Raw genomic sequence first — 14,359 nt, 5'->3', positions numbered from 1 at the left:
GGTCTGTTACTGTCCTTCAGCTAAAACTTTAACAAGCTTTAACAGTCTCCCTTACTTCAAAGTAAGACGTGCACTTCCAAGGGGAAGAAATACAAAAAAACGTGAGTATCAACACCATCATCTTTATAATTAGCTGCACCTTGGAGTCTGACTTTGACATTGATTTCATCAGCATTGGCTCTGCGACCAAGAGATTACATTCTCAGTTCCACATGCTTAGTGCCATATATATCAATCAGTACAGATGCATCCAACATATAATGAAAAGTCAAGCAAAGCCAATTAATGAAAACATTGTGGAACAATAACAAAAGGCAGGGATAATAACAAAAAAATTTCACTGCTGAAACCCAGTAAACCAGCCCCAAAATATGCCTTTGAAAACACTGTCCATCTTGACATACCAGCTGCATCAGTAGTAATCACAAAACTAAAATCCAGAAAGCATCCTATACTGAGATCCAACATGAGTGATGGCAAACCTGTGGATTGCTGTAGCTCTTCACATCCTTGAGATTTTACTTCTTTAAGTCCTGAACTGAAGTTCTGACACATTGGAAAAAAACCAAACAAACCAATGTGTTTCCCATCGGTGATGTTTATTCAGATAGTTTTTTATTCTGTATTAGAGGAATCTCTTGCTGGAATGAAGTGTTGCTCAGGAGACAATTCATTCCTTCCCATCTTTTTAGTCTGTCAGGAGCTGATAACTTACAGATCTTGAAAATGATTTAGAGCCTAAAATTAAGGCAGCAGTAATCCAAGAGGAGGTACACAGGTTATTCATATCTTTATCATCACCTCTTTAGTGTTTGTATGGAGTGGTTCACTAGAAAATCTTACCGCAAGGGAGCACTATTTGCTGTTCAGATTTGATGGGATCCAAACTGGCACTTACATAAAGAGGAAAAATATGACTCACTATATAGTAGTGATTCTTCTGAGTATGCATACAGTGCAGAGCCCCCAACATTCTTGCTTGTCAAAATACTTCAGTACAGAAAACTTTGTATTGCAAGGAAATTGACCTAGCAACAGGAACACCTTTTTGCAGGTAGTATTACAAGGTTACAAGGAAGAGCAGACTGCCTTCATAAACTCAATTCTGCAAAGGACTGTGATTGATACAGACTTATGTGATTTCCTAGTGAAATAACTAAATTGTTCTACAGGTAGTTTTTCAACTTTTGATGCTGTCATTACATTTAATTGTTGTATTTTTCTGCATTTTGTTGCCTTAAAGAAAAATAAATTGTGATTATGAAAGTTTGGCATAAAAGTTTGGATATAAAGTTTTGGCAGAAATACACAAGATCTGTTTATGTTTTTAAGAGAGTGCAGGTGATGCTAATGAAGACAGCTATAGCTAGTTATAGGCATATAATAGGATCTTGGAAATATAAGCCTATCTTGAAACCTTGAATGTTCTTTAGTATTTTGGTACAATGACACTACATTTTCTGTATGTTATATTGTATTTGAAGCTTTTAAAAAAAGCAGAAGTGCAATAAAAAGTGTATAATACAGTCTGGGAAGGTATTACCACCTTGCACCTGTTTACTTTAAGTCTTCAAATCACTCTTCCTGTCTATGTATTAACAAAAGATAGACAGTCCATGTATTTTCTGATACAGTTATTTTTTCAGTGTTTTGGTTTGGTTTACTGGATTTGGTGGGGGGGGGTTGGCCTTTTTTTTATTTCTTGTTGCATTTTTACTTTATTTGCGTATTTATTTATTTTTCTTCAAACTGTTTTAGCATAAAAATTTTTGATCATAACACTTTTACTTATTTCTAAATGTGAAATTCTAGTGATTAAGCCAGTGAGACTCTTTATTTTGTGCATATTCTCAGGTAATACTGACACCATGTTATAGTAGACTTTCCAGGTTAAACAATGAGCATTCCAAGGTACCTTGACAGTGCTGAACCACTCATAATTATTATCAGCCTTGGTTACAAGAAGTTCTTTGTTCTACAAACATTTTTAATTCTCTACTTTAGAAAATTTATTGTGTCAAATGAAATATAATCTTGCCTGCTCTTATTTGGCAAAAAATGCTGCTTGCAGGTGCTTGCAAATGAGCTTTTGATGATAGTTAGCTGTGTTGGTTTGAGATAGTTCGGCGAGGCGGATACCTTGGACAGAAGTCTTCCCCTCAGATTCAGTACCCCTGGTTTTTCCAATACAGAGAGAGTGACCAAATACGCCTGAATGTAAGTGGAAAAATAACTCTTTACCAAGAACAATGCCAATAACAATACTGATAAAACTCAGTTAAAACCAACCAGACCAAATCAAGATGGTGGCTGGCCTCCCCCACCTGCAAAAAACACACACAGCACAGATGGCTGCCCTTCCACATAGTTTGCCTCCTAAACCTGGGGCTTCCACCACCACCTTGACGGATCCAGACTGCGACCACCACTTTGACAGGACTACAGCCACCTCTTCAACCAACACTTTGACCATCGAAACTACAACAACAAAGTCTCATCACTGGATCCAACCAGAGTCTTGAGGTCCTTCCAGTCACGTGGGGGGGTTAACAGCCCTGCCCTGACTGCCTGGACTGGCACTGCAGCTGCACTTCATCACCACGCAAGCGCCTGCCAGTATTGAATCCCTGCTATCCGCCGTTTCCTTCCAGCACTGGCTCTCCAACCATTCCTGCCAGGTTTTCTGGGTGTGGGGATGGCGAAACACATGGAGGGGCGGCCATCTGGTCTCTGTCCTGTGGCCACATGTGTTTTTTCCAGGTTGAGGAGGCTGGCTGCCATCTTCATTTGGCCTGGTGGGCAGGGCTTGGGAAGTTTCTCCTCATCAGTTGGTTTAAGCCAGTTTTATCAGTATTAATATTAGCATTTCTTCTTGGTAAAGAATTATTTTTTCACTTACATCCAGGCATATTTGTTCTCTCTGTACCCCTGGAGAAACCAGGGGTTTTGAATGTGAGGGAAGAGACTTCTGTCAGAGGTCTCTGTCAGAGACTGAAATGGTTGATGATTTATGCATTCTAGGAGATTCTTGCAGGCTTTTGACTGTTGCATTATACCTCTGATGGGCAATTGAAGGTGTCAAGCCCTGAAAAGGCAGGACCTCTGACGGCCCATAAAAGCCCATCCCCCCCTCTGCTAATCTAAAAAAAGGCAGAAACAGGCCAGACACAGAAACTCTTGCGCAGGGCCCAGGGAGAGTTTGGAGGCTTGAGGCATGGCCCGTGACACTAACCATGGATATAATAACTCATAACTTCTTGGCGTGTGGGGGCTTCCCTCCTTCACCTCCAGCAGATCAAGGCCACCACTTCAACTGACAGACATGGAAGCTGCAACTACCAAGTGTCATCGCTGGACCCTGCGGGCGGTGACTATATAAGTTTTTTTTCCACTGTTATCTTTTCTTTTTCCTTACTCTCCCTTACTCTTATCCTGTCTTTCTCCCCTATGCATTTTCTCCCCCCTCCAAAGGTTATCTCTATGCCACGCTGTTATATGACAACACCCAAAATGCTAGCATACCTGTTGATACCTGTTGATACAAAATTGTTAAAATAAACCTTACCAATATATGTTTTCAGACACCAGTTATTCAGTGTCGTTTCACTCTAATCCACCCCAAGGGAATTACTGATACACCTCCCTCCCCTTTTCCTGGGGCGGGTCGTAACAGTCTCCACCCCTCCAAATTATCTCAAACATTAACCAACACAAATGTAACTTTGGTGGTATTCCTATTCTAATTGTAATTCAGTTTGCATTTGAATGAATTTCTAGAGATTGCTTCAAGCGGAAATACTTAAAATACAAAGTAATCCAGATTAGTGTTGCAGTTTACTTGATAAATAACTTGATAAATAACCAGTCCTTTCCTATTTCTCCATGACAATAGTTTGGTCAAGTTTCCATAAAACTATAAAGTAGTTTTATTTCATTTAATAGAACACGAGTGAGTTTTGATTGGTGATGAGTTAAGCCATTATTCTTGGTGTCATGATCTAGACACATCTTTGCTAGAACACTGAATTATCCACAGAAACAATTACAGTACTTAAAATTTATCTCTCTTATAAAAGTTTTTCTTTGGTATTAATTTTGCTTTTATTTAACCGATTGATTAATTTTATGACTATTTGCACTGCCTGTGAAGTCTTGTGGTTATTAATTGATATTAAATGTTGCCAAAGAACAAGTTTACAATGCTACTGTGTATGCATAACCTCTTGCAGTTGAATTTAAGTTTTTATTTGAATTGGCAGCATGCTTTTATTTCAGTATAATTCCTTTCTGTATTTATGTCTATTTCACTATTAGAAGGTTTTGTTTTGTGGAATCACAGAATCATAGAATCAGCCGGGTTGGAAGGGACCTCCGAGATCATCAAGTCCAACCCTTGATCCACTACCACTGTGGTTACTAGACCATGGCACTAAGTGCCACATCCAGTCTCATCCTAAAAACCTCCAAGGACGGAGAATCCACCACTTCCCTGGGCAGCCCATTCCAATGCCTGATTACCCTCTCTGTAAAGAATTTCTTCCTAAAATCTAACCTAAACCTACCCTGGCACAGCTTAAGACCACGCCCTCTTGTCTTGCTGATAGTTGCCTGGGAAAAGAGATCAACACCCACTTGGCTACAACCTCCTCGCAGGTAGCTGTAGAGAGTGATGAGGTCTCCCTTGAGCCTCTCCAGGCTGAACAGCCCCAGCTCCCTCAGCCTCTCCTCACAAGACTTGTGCTCCAGTCCCTTCACCAGCCTTGTTGCTCTTCTCTGGACCTGCTCCAGCACCTCAATATCCTTCCTGAACTGAGGGGCCCAGAGTACTCCAGGTGTGGCCTCACCAGTGCTGAGTACAGGAGAAGAATCACTTCCCTGGACCTGCTGGCCACACTGTTCCTGACATAGGCCAGGATCCATTGGCCTTCTTGGCCACCTGGGCACACTGCTGGCTCATGTTCAGCTTCCTGTCAATCCAAATTCCCAGGTCCCTCTCTGTCTGGCTGCTCTCCAGCCACTCTGTGCCCAGCCTGTAGTGCTGCAGGGGGTTGTTGTGGCCAAAGTGCAGGACCCGGCACTTGGCCTTGTTGAACCTCATCCCGTTGGAATCAACCCAGCTCTCCAACCTATCCAGGTCCCTCTGCAGAGCCCTCCTGCCTTCCAGCTGATCGACACTCCCCCCCAGCTTAGTGTCATCAGCAAATTTGCTGATGATGGACTCAATCCCCTCATCTAAATCATCAATAAAGATCTTAAACAGAACTGGGCCCAACACCAATCCCTGTGGGACACCACTAGTGACCGGCTGCCAACGCAGCCCCGTTCACCACCACTCTCTGGGCCCGGCCCTCCAGCCAGTTCCTAACCCAGCACAGAGTGCCCCTGTCCAAGCCGTGGACTGACAACTTTTTCAGGAGTGTGCTGTGGGAGACAGTGACAAAGGCTTTGCTGAAGTCCAGACAGACCACATCCACAGCCTTCCCCTCATCCACCAGGCGGGTCACCTGATCATAAAAGGAGATCAGGTTGGTCAGACAGGACCTGCCCCTCCTAAACCCGTGTTGGCTGGGTCTGATCCCTTGTCCATCCCGTAGGTGCTGTGTGATTGCACTGAGGATGATCTGCTCCATAACCTTGCCAGGCACTGAGGTCAGGCTGACGGGCCTGTAGTTTCCCGGGTCCTCCTTCCGGCCCTTTTTGTGGATTGGCGTGACATTCGCCAACTTCCAATCATCTGGGACCTCCCCAGTGAGCCAGGACTGTTGGTAGATGATGGAGAGTGGCTTGGCGAGCTCTTCTGCCAGCTCCCTCATCACCCTTGGGTGGATCCCATCTGGTCCCACAGACTTGTGGGGATCCAAGTGGCTCAGCAGGTCCCTGTTTCCTCCTGGATTACAGGGGGGCTGTTCAGATTCTTACCTCTTTCTACCAGCTCCAGAAGCCAGCTGTCCTCAGGACAACCTGTCTTACTGTTGAAAACCAAGGTAAAGTCATTGCATTGAAAGCTGTATTTTCATTAGATCCAGGAACATGTTGCTTCTAGTCCTGCAAAGGTGAACTGCAACACTAGAAAACAAGATAATTAGTTTAAAGGAAGAATCCAGAGACTGAGGTCAATGTGAATGAAGCTGCTTAATAGAAAGGGAGAAGATCTGTGTTTCATAATGGAAAGGTGAAACTGTTCAACTGAGCTGAATTTAAAGTTAGTTAGTCTGCTCAGAATAGTTGTCCAGCCTGTTCTGCAAGTTAAAAATTCAACCAGGCTTTATCCGGTTGTTGCCAGATGGCTCTAACTTAGCAAGACAACCCCTGATTGCAAACAAGAACTTAGTTTTAATGCTCTTTGTTTATGAAGGCTATGGCTGTGCAGTCAATACATTCTTTGAGTGCAAGCTTGACAAAAATTCTGTAACTGGATCAAAGTCTTTTGTATAGGATTCTGGCAAAATTACTTGTAATCTATTATTTGGGAAGTTGAAATGTTGAAGAACGGGCGAGGGCGTAAAAATAATGCCATAACTACTTATGTGAGGGTCTCAGCAGAATTCTGCTGAGAACAACACACAAATTCTAATGTAAATTTCCCTCTGCAGCTAAGACTTATGTGGGCAGTAACAACAAAACTGAATTTAAAAAACATTTGCAAGTCTCTGGACTACTAACTTAAGAGGTGATTAACTCAGAAAGAAAGCTCTCACAGACGGGTTACAGTTCAGGAACACTGAAGCTGAGAATAACAACAGTGCCTTGACTGTTAGTCAGTGTCTGTTCTACATCAAGAAAAGTGTAGCTGCAACAGTGTTCAAATTTTATAATGTAACACAGATATTAGTTTTATGAAATATTACATTTCTACACCAACTGTGAGTTACTGCAAGAGAAGCAGCACTTTTCAGAAAGCCAAGTCACATAAACCAAAGTAAATTGGGAGAGGACAGAGAGAGCCCCAGTTGGATGTACGACAGGAATAGTACTTACAATGAAAAGTCTCGTATACTGTGACAGAAATGTCCTAAACCAAATCAGCTAACTCTATGTAGAACTACCAGGAGTTAGACATAAATCTTTACCTTAAATCAAGAGAGACTTATTTTACTCAGCCAAATTATTTCCTGCTGCAGTTCTTTTCCACTGGAGATAAGACTGTCCATGGGGCTTTACCAGGAATGAAACTGTCCAACTGGATTACTGCTGCATCAATGTTTACAAAGCAGCATTACCATGATTGCTGAACAAAGTTATCTTTGCATTTTTGAATAAAAGCAGCTTGAAAGCAACCTTGTTAAAATGTTGCAATCTGAGTGATAGTCAACATGCACATAATTCTGTGAGGGGACACAAACCCAGTGTGGGAAATAAATAAGGCAGTTTTATTACGAGCAAGGATTTCCATGGTTACCTCCTATTGAGATACCTAGAGGTCATTTTGTTTGAAGGACTGAGGAGCCAATTTGTGGTCAAGGACTGGTGGACTGCTTGTAGTTCTGCTTGAAGTTGCTTATTGCTGCTGCCTACCTGCTGCTACATACAGTTCTACTTGAGGTTACCTATTGCTGCTCATTGTTGCCAACTGCTGCTTATAGCTCTGCCTGCTTACTGCGACTTATTGTTACTGACTGTTCTGCTTGCTTACTGTAACAGCGCGAGGGCGAGCCGGGAAGAACGTCAGGTGGTGAGACCAGCGTGGGCTCACTGCCAGGGAACCATGCGGCCAGGGGCAGGGAAACAACCTGATAGGTGGATGAGGACAACCAGCGGACTGCACCAGAAGGCAAAGATCGTCTTTTAAGGAAGAAAAGAGCGAGGGCTGGCATGGGGGGAGCAAGGGAGTGGTTATGCAAATCGAAGGGTCTTAAAGGGACTTGTCCCTCTCATTCGGGTGTGCTCGAACCGGGTGAGGACTTCGGTGCATTCAGCGTGCTGTTAATAACGTTCTTTGTTTCACTTTATTTGGGCGCCTTCTAAATTTTAATTAGAGGTATTTCTCACACCAGGGCCAATTTTAAAAAGCAGGAGTCTCTAGAAAAAGAATAGACACTAAATAATCAAATTCAAGTTGATGTGTTACCTTTTCAAACATCTGACTTGTGGTAGCAGTTCAGAACTCAATTTAAGAAGTAAAAAATATTGAAATAATATTAATATGTGGTTTTCCAATAAACATACATATGTATGGCAGGGATCAGGCTTATACGAAAACACATTATCAGATATGGGTGCTTAGCAAATTATTGGCAGACTACACAGTTGTCCATAAGATTAACATACGAAACTGACAGATCAGAAGATATTTACTATTACACAGAACATCTGCCTTGGATTTCTGTATCAAGACAGAAAAAAGGTGAGGGACAACTGACGCTGGTAACCACGTACCTGCACAGGGACAGGAATCTGGACCTTATGAGCGAAGTCTGGGAGTGTTGTTGGCGAACCTGCATGCCACGTCCAGATGGAAAATACTAAAATACTACCAAAAAATTATTCACGTGGAAGAAAGTGGTGGACCTCTGTTATAGTTTTAAACTTTTCGGTGAATTTTCCATACTGACATACAGTCAAGGAGGTGGGGGGATCAAGCTTTCCTGTTAGGGAGAGATAAACATCAAGATTAAAATGTGTTTCTAGTTCGGATCTTAATGGCTCTCCTATTGAAGGGCTGATGGCTTTCCCAGCAGAAGTGGAACTCTTCCGTTTTTTCTGCCTCTGCCCTACGGCAGCTGGGGAAGCCCCATTCCCTGTGTAACCGTGGCGGGGACACAGCCCCAAAGGGAGGGCTCTGGGGAAGGAGCAGAGGCGAATAAAGGACTGGCAGTTTGGCTTGGGGGGGTGCCTTTTTCACTGTGGGACCAGAGCTGCCTCGCTGCCTGGAGCTGTGCTGTCTCGCCTTGGACTGCTGTGCCCATCTCAGCACTGTGGCCGAGTTCTACTTGCCCCCCGCGCTGTGCCCGCTGCTTGCGGGAGGGTCCCAGCCGCCCCCCCTCGGCCGCTGACCCACACCAAGATCAGCCGCCGACAGCGTGAGTTCGCATGAACCCCCTGAAAGGGAGAGCACCCTCTGCTCCCTTCCCGCGCCATCAGCAGTCCGCCCCACCAAGGGGAGCACCGAGCTCGTCCCAGGCGCCTCGGCCACCGCCCGCACGCCGGTTTCCCGCAGACGCGGTGGAGCCGCTGCCACCGGAGCCCAACAGCGTCCCCTTGCCGGTTGTGGTTATAACTGCAACAAAAAGCAAAGTAGGATTTAGCTGGTTAAAGCTTATTATGGTGTAGTTTGTTCTGGTTTGTTCTCCGTATTTTTAGTAAAGAACTGTTATTCCTTTTCCTGCATTTTTGCTTGAAAGCTTCTTAATTGCAAAGTTATAATAATTTGGAGGTAGGGGTCTTCTGTCCATTCGAGGAAGGTTTCCACCTTCCTTGACAGACATTTGTCTTTTTTTTTAAGCCAAGACAATCTCTCTTGGAGGTGGCCTCAGATTCTGTTATCCTTTTTTCCCTACTAGCCTCCTCCTTGATGCCGTGCCACTGATAGTGAGAGTATTTTTTAAAAAGATTGTACAAACGGGCCATAGAGATCCAGGTCACAGCTTTTATTGGGCCTTCCAGACCTTTGTTTCCAGAACACAAAAATTTATTTCCATCAGAAAAGGAGAGAATTTTCTCAACAACACATTTTCCTATGAGGCAAACTCTGCCACACAAAACTGTGAAGGTGGAAAAAGAAATTGCAATTGCAAAATCAAATAACATTTTTTTGAAAGATGTTGACAAACAACCTGTATAAACTGGTGCTGCACACTTAACTCTGTATTTAGTCTCTAGCCTATTTTTAAGCACATTGAATGTCTAGAGTCTCCATTGCCCTTTGTATACTAGGAAAACTATGGATCAAAGACCAAGCATATGCTAGGTACTATATTTCTATTTGATGTTTATTTATTACTGTTGTCTAGCCTTACTTTTAAAAAAAAATTCACCTATTACCAACTAGGAGTTTGAAAGATTTACAAAGATTTTGTACTTTGCTTGCTGATTACTAACATTCTTCAGTCTGACTTACCAATTTATAGGAGTTTAAATTGTACTCCATCTCTTAAACTTTATGAAACGTAAGAAAACTGTGGCAAAGAGCAACTTTTCAAAAAGTTGAATTTATAAAAAGTTTCTGTAAATGTAGCAGTGGAATATTTGGAAGTCTTTTAGTATTCCATTACAGGTGGAACCAATATCAACCTTTTTTTATTTTATTCAGTTTCATGGAAGTTGTAATCTGAGCCATAGACTATAACTTGTTGTATTCTTGTTATGAAAAGGTTTGTCAGCTCTACAAAGGCGAAAAAAAAAAAAAGGAACCACACTCCCATAAGGGCTCTTAAATAGGATGTGTAAAACCTTAGGGCAAAGGGGAGAACCTTGATTTGTGTGATTGAATGTTAGGACAACAAACCAATTTATCAGACAAGCATAGATCTCGACCCAGTTTTATGTTATATCAATTCCAGTTACTCTAAATAATACTGACTTATTTGAAGCAGGATCATGAAACTGGGTCTTTCACATGTCAGCTAAGTGCTCTGGATATACAGTTTAACAGAAGATTGTATTTTGCCTCACCGTTAGATAGGAAGATGTGTGATTTTTTTTAATTGAATAGACCGCTTCCTTTTCAACTTCACATCACTATTCCTAAACCCTTAAACCCAAAGAAAGAAGATGAAAACTGTGGACATTGTAACAGATAGGTAGATATAAGCCTGGAGATTTGATCACAAATAGATTAGCCCAAGTTTGTGGAGTCTTTATGGCCCCAAACTCAAACAATGTGTTGGAGAGGAATGAGATAGCATTAGAGGCAGTGCAACCTGAAAAGCATTTGAATTGGTTATAGACTCTTTTCTGCTTATTTTATTCAAGAAAAAATGTGAGCAATATTGACTCTGACTTATTATGGAGTAGACATTATGAATGTCACACAGAAAAAAACAATCCCAAAGTACTTGGTCTAAAAATTCAATAGAAAAATCCTGCATTAATTTCAGGGATATGCATAAGGACTCTGAACATCTGACAACAATTCTTTCTCTATCAAACTGTTATACTTTCACCTTAACATTAGTATATCTATTACGGTTGTTCATAAGATGTGTTAATGGGTCCTTCCATCTTGCTTCAACATAGGAAGGGTTTGTAAGAAATGAAAACTCAAGGCAGTTACAAAGTCCTATATGTCAAAATTAGACTAGTAAAAAGAAAGAAGCCAATTGTATTTTACTGAAACCAAACAAAATTACCTTGACTTCACTGTTCACAATATCAGAGAATTATGCTTCTGCTTCTCCTTCTATAACAGTTGTATTTTAGTATGAATATCTTAAGCCAAAGTTGTTGCTATTTATTAATCTCCTATACAGTTTCCATTAGGCTTTTCACACACATGTCTAATTTATAACATAATTTCAGATAAAGACACTAATCCTGCAATTAAGTTTTCTCCAGAACAAATGGACATCAGAGAACTCATAAACTCATAATAACATGTAATGTTAACTCATAGATTAAGTAAATGTCTGCTGAGTCACACAGCCAATATTTCTTCATTTTAGTGGCACATATTTTAAAGAGTCACAAGACAGGGATACAATGATTCTTCCATAAAATGTTGGATGAATCTTATGTAGTCTCAGGAATAGTTGAAAACCCTAATTGAAATTTGTTTTCATTTAGTGAAAGTGACTATTCAGACTAATTTTCTCTTCTATACATTTCTAGAAAATTTGCATTCAGCCCAGATTTGCTGATTAAACATGCACATTGCTACAGACAACTGTAATTCATAAGAGAAATGAAGCAGTGCAATTGGATGTGGACTGGTGCAGGTAATACAGCCAAAATTATTGTCGACGGCATGTTAAGTTGGCTGTATCCCCCACTTTTTCTATCTCACTGGAACTTCCTTTTAGTACTGTGAAGGCAAGGAAAGCAAAGCATCATTTTTCAGTAAATTCACTGATGGCTAAGGTCCGTTTCTGAATCAAAGCTGGCCAAATCATAGGAGTTCACTTTTGAATCAGATAGAAAGCTTAGTATATAGAGGCAGGAGGAATTTAAATTTAGTAGCTGCTGTGTGCCAAGTATATAGTAATTTTTCTTCAGGGAATTGGTTGAGTCCAGAAGCACTGGCAATGGGTAAGGGGAAACCTATTTTGCGTCCAGCTGGCCAGTCTATGACTTTATAGCTCAGAGATTTAAGTTATTATGCTGCCTGATGTGGGATGATTGCCTGATGACCAAGTGTGACGTTGGAAAATAAAAATTATCTGTTCTGATAAAGCTGTAATATTTGTAGGGAGATTCTGATCTTGTTACCGGTATTATGAAAAACCAGTTAACTGTGTTTAACTTAGTAAAACACCAGGATGAAAGATGGATAAGAAGTATATAAAACCCCCCTGGTATTTTAAAATGGCAATTCCTTTTAATTACTTTTTTTTTCCCCAAGGTGTAAAAAGCAGTTAATCATGCAAACTACCTTCCAACTATACAGTTAATTAGTACAAATTATATTAGATTGCTTTTAAAAAAATAATTTGGGTAATCTAGACCACTTTTATTCAGCCTCAATAGCAGAACTACTTGCTATGAAGGCCTGTGCACCTGTCAGAAAAGCTGAATCTAAACCATATGCTCAGTCAGCAAGAGGAGAGCCTTTCCCCGTTGTCAGCTATAAGGACTTCTTAAATGTAAATCTGTGGTGCTTATAAGTTCACTACTATCAAACCATCTGAATGTTTCAGAAAAAGCTTGTTCAAAAACAAAGATGAGAAAAGGTAGGAATCTGAGTTTAAACGCAGTACTCTAACCATAAGACAAGATCAGGTTTGTTTGGGTTTTTTTTATATAGCAAAGCACTATTTTATAGAAAGTAAAATAATTAATTTAAATAGTAGCCCTGCCCCACCCTCCCACTACCAGCATATGCATAATTTACATTTAGAATTATATATCGTTTTATGAAATGAATCTATGTTTAAATCTCTATAAATAGACCTGAATAAAATAGTTTATTTTTTTTTAACATGCACTGAAGTTACTAAGCCCATGAGATCTTGCCAACTCATCTACAGTAAACTTTTTGAAATATGTGAAAAGTTCTTTAATAAGCCAAAAGGTAATGACCATGGGATCGGACACACACACCACTAACAATGCAGATACTTACCACTAATATTCTTAATGTGTCTCAGAGGTCAGGGGAAGGATTCACTTTCTCTGTGAACAGGGTCAGAGAGTGAGACAGAATTACAACAGCCATGATCTATTGTTGATCTCAAGGGCAGTTCAATGGACAAAACACAGCACTCATTATGGTTGATCGCAGTGCCACTGGCTCACGTGAAAATACTGTAAGATTCAATAAATACAATATTAAATACTTCATAGCCAAGAAAACACAAACAACAGTAATCTTTTTCTACAGCTTTTTCATATTGAGTCATACAAGATTAATTCCTGTGTTCCATGTAAAATACATGCATGAAAAAACTGAAGAAACTTCTGAGATGCTTAAAGGCTAGCATTGGCAAGAGGCAGAAGACACTTTGGTAGCAATGCATCCATCTAGGCCCATTTACTAGGACATCTGTCATGTTTAATAGCACAAGCATAATGAGAGGTTTTTTAGAGAAAAAATAAAACATTTAATCATACTTTATAGAGAGTGTGGGCATTTTGTCACCCAGGGTTTTGTTCTTAAGATGAAAAAATAATTTTCTGTACATCATATCTCAGCAAATTCCCCAGATTCTTGAACAACAACAAAAAATTAAATAAAAATATTAAAAAACACCTAGTCTCTGTCCTTCTTAGTTAGGAAGCAGCAATTAAAGAAACAGAAAACTACAGCTAGACTTCAGAAGAATTACATAATGCATTTTACATCTCATCTTTGGTAAGAAAGATGGTAAGAGATTTAGCTGTAAGAGATTTGTAGCTGGTAAGAGATTTGTGTGTAGATTAACTGTAGGGTAGAGTGTGGGGAATGCCGGATTGCCTTGCTTGTTCTGAAAGTTTTGCACTGGGCATTTCAGGTTTCTGAATTTCTTTTTTACATGAGCCTCAGAGAAAACCTTTGCAAAGACAGTGCACACAGTGAATTCCCTCGTATTCTTTTGCAGTTAATTTGTTTCATCCCCCAAAAGAAAGACCCCAAAAGAAGAGCATTCGTTCATTCATGTGCAAAGCTGAGATTCTGGGGCAGAACAAAAGCAAAGGTTACCCCCGCACCCTCCCCCAAGCCTATTCAGAGAGAATCCCAATTCTGTTTCTCACCTCTGAAAGTCAGACATTCTATCTGGGGATAGAG

Source organism: Pipra filicauda, unplaced genomic scaffold, assembly GCF_003945595.2.
Source record: "Pipra filicauda isolate LSUMZ 115617 unplaced genomic scaffold, ASM394559v2 scaffold34_size3990699_pilon, whole genome shotgun sequence".
Taxonomy (NCBI): Eukaryota; Metazoa; Chordata; class Aves; order Passeriformes; family Pipridae; genus Pipra; species Pipra filicauda.
This window is presented reverse-complemented; position numbering follows the sequence as displayed.